Here is a 4912-nt window from a genome sequence, read left to right on the forward strand (position 1 = left end):
GTGTGTGTGTGTGTGTGTGTGTGTGTGTGTGTGTGTGTGTGTGTGTGTGCGTGCGTGTTTCCACTGAACTGAGTAAAATTAACACATTTCCGTTACATTGACTTTACTTAAAGTCAATGTAAATTAGGCCTAAATCAGTTCAGTTGAGTGGAAACAGTTGACATCTTTTTTAAACTAAATCCATTATATCTGTTTTTTGAGTGTTTATTGAATGAATGAACTGCTGAAACTTCCTCACTTTTAATAGAAAATACGTTTCTCCTTCAAGTCAGGAGATTTAGTTGGCTATAGCCACACTTGTGCCAAAAATATATCCTATTTTATTTAAACAACTCCAGTTTTTTATTGTTTAAAGTTGGCCTTATTTGAATTAAATTCAAGCAACAGGTTTAAATTAGTTTTGTTCTGTTCAGATGAGCTTTTTGTGTTTATAGCCAACGTATTCGCCCCATTTTTACATCCATATGTCTGAGATCATATGAAGCAGGATATATATTGTTAAGTTTATGTTTTCCTGAGTGTTTGGGTTTTCAGAAGCTGCACCTGGGGATCAGAGTTGTTGCCGACTCATGAAACTTCCCTAAACTGCTCTGTTAACTTATTCTTTCTTATGTGTTGCACAAAACAACTTCAGGTTTGCCTCCAATAAGTTCTGTTTGATAACATGTTTTATTTTGTAGCCACACAAGTTAACTTAAGTACCACATTCAAAAGATTTTATTATTCATTAAAATAATGCACCTTCCGAACTATACAGAATTACAGACCAACACCAACAGTAAAAACAACATAAGTGAATGATAACGGGCTTGATTGGATTATTATTTTTAATAAAGATGGTAATACCTCTGTGCATGTACAGTGAGTGATGTAATAACTGCACCAGAATATGGAAATGTGAACACCAGAGCAAACGTTACATAATAGTACAACAGAAATAGGAATCACAATAACATAATGCACATCACCGGCTGCATTTCATGCCAGAGTTTTAGACACACATGTTCTGAGTGGCTCTCAGCTACTACCACACCRAACTTTATATCAATTTATGTAAAACTAACTGAGCTATCGCAATTTGATGTTTTTCAGGTTTATTTGGCTGAGGCGGTCATCTTAAATTAGTTTGACTCCAAATGTTAACCAGTTGTAACTGATGATGACTCCATAAAAGTTTCTTTAAAATCTATGATGTGGTTCATAAGTTATTAGGCTAACAGACACACACATTCACACTTTCTGACTTTCAGCGATGGGCAACAGTTCTTGTTCCTCTGCATCCTTACTGGACCAATCAGACGTGTCGCCTTACTCCGATCACAGTGCTGTGCAGTGAGTGTGGCTGACACACCTGCCAGCAAAGAGTGAGTTTTCAGTTCAGCTGCCGCTCAGTTAAACAGAAAATCCCTTCTTTTGACACAATAAACGGATCTAATTTAGTTTGCAGCTGCATCCTGGTTGGTCAAACTAGACCCATCTTAAAGCACGGCTCGCAGAAAGAAGCTGCCGCCGTGAGCTGAATAACAGTTTGAAACAAAGCTTTGTAGATTTTAATCATTCACTCTTATGTAAGCTGGATTTTTACTAACAAACAGCTGAGTCCTTCTAGGTCAGTTAATTACTTTAAAACAGCGATACGTGGTGAGAATATTAAAAGCAGTGTGACATGGATTCATTAGTACAGTAATAATAGATGCATGTTGTTGCATAAAAACTGTAAAGTAAACATTTAAATGTGAATTTAAACCGACTGCACACTGCCTTATTTCCTATGATTTTTGTTGTGTATTTCTTACCTCGTTATGATTATCAAAGCAGTCATATTTCTGTTTCAAACCCTGGTGTTCCATTGATCTCAGAGATAAAAAAGCAAGTAAATACCAAGAGGGATGCACCTGAGAGGACTGACCTTTTTGGAGTTTGAGCAACAAATCAGAGTGTTTGTAGAATAAATAATGTGGGAGGTGAAGAAGGCTCAGAATATAGGTAAAATCTCAACTTTAAAGGGGTCATGTCATGCAAAATCCACTTTTTTGCTGTTAAATACATTTTTTTGTGTGCTTGGAGTCTCTTGGAGTGCAGAAAATTAGAATTTAGTCTGTCCTGGGGCTGCAAATATAGTTGCGTATCCTGTTTGGGTCAAAATTTCAACCTGTTCAACTTCTTTTAATTAATTTGTAAATAAAAAAAAGGTTTCTGCGCTGCTATGTAATCATAACCTTCTCTATCAAACTGGAATGAACCGGTCTGGAAGCTGGAGGGGGCTGTGGTGTGAAGCTTCTTGTTTGGATTTAAAGAGACAGCCTCAAAACGAGTTGACCTGAGGCACACCTCAGAAAAGGGGTGAAACAGGGGCTTGTGGAGTTACAATACGAAGTAGTTCCACTTTCTATAGACCCCAAATGAATGATTTAAATGTGAAAAAGAAGGATTTTAAAGCGGTCTCTACATGTTAGTGTTCCACTGTCTGTTCTTAAATCTCCCTAAAACCCACTTTTTTCACATTTAATATTTTAGAGTTAAACTAAACCTGTGACTTTCTCAGATCTCACTGTTTTTACCAGATTTCTATTGTTTTTATCCTAATTCTGAATCTTTTGAGTTTGTCTGCAACATCATGTTGTTTCACCATGGTAGTGCTTTACAAATAAAGTTGGATTCTTAAACAGTTAGCGGAACATGAATGAATTTAACTGTTGCAATGAATAAACATAGGTTTTATTTTWWTTTTTTTTACAATTCTGCTCCAAGTCGCTGAGTCACTCTGATTCCAGATCTGCTTAAACAAAGCAAGTGGGTGAAAACAGAACTGAGCTTGTTTTAAGCAAACAGAATAGCTTAGATGTGAAATCATTTGTACGTCTACAAATGTTAATAMACCGTTACAATCACACGCAAGATGACATCTTAAAGAAAACATTGTGTCCTCTCGCTGTAATTCCTCCTGTAACCAGGACGTCTTTTATTTAAGTTCACAAAAACTCTTCCAGATGCAGCAAACAGAGGCTTTGGGAGGGAGACACAGGATGTGTGGCCCAAAGACACACATTAGACAGGAAAAATAATGGAGATTAGATTATTAGATGATAAAAAGAACAAATTGTGCCGTTTCTGGCACTGATATAAGCCGAACATTTGTTGTGTCTCATGTTACAAAGCTTGACAGTTGCATCTTATTTCATCACTTTTCTATGTTGCAACTGTTGTGTTTATTTTTAATAACTCCTCAAGTAAATTCTTAGGCTCCAAAAACTATTGACAATGAAGCTTTTTATTTCTGAATCATGAGGCAGTTGGTTCTTTAAGTGTTTAGTTGAAGGGTTTAACTTTTTTTTATGGTAGCAGAAATCTAAAGAGGACCTTCCGTCTGTAAGGTAGAGTCAGTCTGCCAGCCAACCTGCAGCATCACACCCCCACACCTACTCCCTCCTTCGCTCGGTCGCACTCTCAGATAGAACGCAGACCCTTCACATAATTTGGAGAGCATTCACGCTGGTCTGAATGGTTTCCACAGCGACTGTGGCATGCATCACTGATGCGAACACGTAAAGGACCGATACATTTAGCACATCTTATGGACTCCATGAACCAGACTGACACCACGATTATCTTTGGTTTTATTCCTGGACKGCCGTTCATACATCAGACTTTGACATTAATGTGGAGCTAATGGGCTGGTGAGGGAATAAATGTTAAAGCTGAGGAAGAGTTTTCACACTGTATTGTTGAACAGGTCTCCAAGCTCACAAAGCTATCAGCAATCAGTGTGGGGAGGAGTTTGTGACAGCTAGTGGGGACATTGCAAAACTGCAACCAAATCCCTATAATCCAATGGCACTGGCATAATTTGGCCATTTGAATGTAATTTTTTTTAGTAGATCATGTTAGACGTTAYACACACGCAGTCTTAGCTGGTCTAATTTGGACGAGGTTCACTCTACATGACAGGAGTTGTTAATTAAAAACCTGCAGTTTGACTTTGTCAGCTAATCAGAAACAAACATGAATATTTACTGTTTTTTATTTATTTAATAATCATAAATAATTAAATAAATAAAAAAAACAAGATGAACCTATCATAATGTGATCAGACATGTTTTGTTTAATTCACTTTCAGTTTCTGACCTGCTTAATGTTTAATTRTCAAGAGAAACAGCTGTGTTCAGAGTTTGGCTGTTGTTTATAACATATAATTGTGAAAAAAAATAAAAGAGTGAGCAAAGCATTTAAAGAGCAAGTAAAATGTTCAGTTTGAGCCCCTCGCTGTGTTAACCATTAGGAAAATGAAAGCTCAGAAACACTGGTGTGTAAAAAGCGAAATTACACGTTAAACTGCAAGAAATTGAAATTAAATGACACTAAATGAAACTGTGCACATTGACAAGGAGGCATTCAGCCTCAGAGGAGGAGATTACCATAATTTCCTTTCCAAAGTATTACTTTTTTTCTGTTCATGTAAAAGGTGTTTGTCACCTCAAAAAGTGAGAGGGAGTTTATTTAGACTTAAAAAGGATCAATATGTTGTGATTGAGGTGGTTGTATAACAACAGGACTCAAAGTTTATAAGAATGTTTTTATGGGTTTCTGTAGTTTTTCTGCATTAATGTTGACAGACAATAAGACAATGAGACAAATGGCATTTAAAAGATACATCAGGTGAAGGAAATTACAGTATATATAGAGAGATTTTGGTTAAATATACAGAAAACTTTTTTACAATATTTTATACACATTAAATGATCAGTCTAGAATTAAATTAATAGACAATTTAAATAAATTAAATTAAATCAGGGGCGGCTGTGGTAGAGTGGTTAGGGGATACGGCCTGGAACCGGAAGGTCAGTGCGCTCCAGGGCAGCTGTGGCTACAATGTAGCTTACCACCATCAGTGTATGTGTGTGTGTGTGTGTGT

General features: G+C 36.7%; 1 protein-coding gene across 3 annotated transcripts in view; it reads left to right on the forward strand.

Annotated features, from left to right (window-relative positions):
* The window catches only part of rasgrf2b (Ras protein-specific guanine nucleotide-releasing factor 2b), a 53999-nt gene that overhangs the window by 1287 nt on the left and 47800 nt on the right, over window positions 1-4912 (forward strand). The window lies entirely within an intron of this gene.

Source organism: Austrofundulus limnaeus, unplaced genomic scaffold (genome assembly GCF_001266775.1).
Source record: "Austrofundulus limnaeus strain Quisiro unplaced genomic scaffold, Austrofundulus_limnaeus-1.0 Scaffold14, whole genome shotgun sequence".
Lineage (NCBI taxonomy): Eukaryota > Metazoa > Chordata > Actinopteri > Cyprinodontiformes > Rivulidae > Austrofundulus > Austrofundulus limnaeus.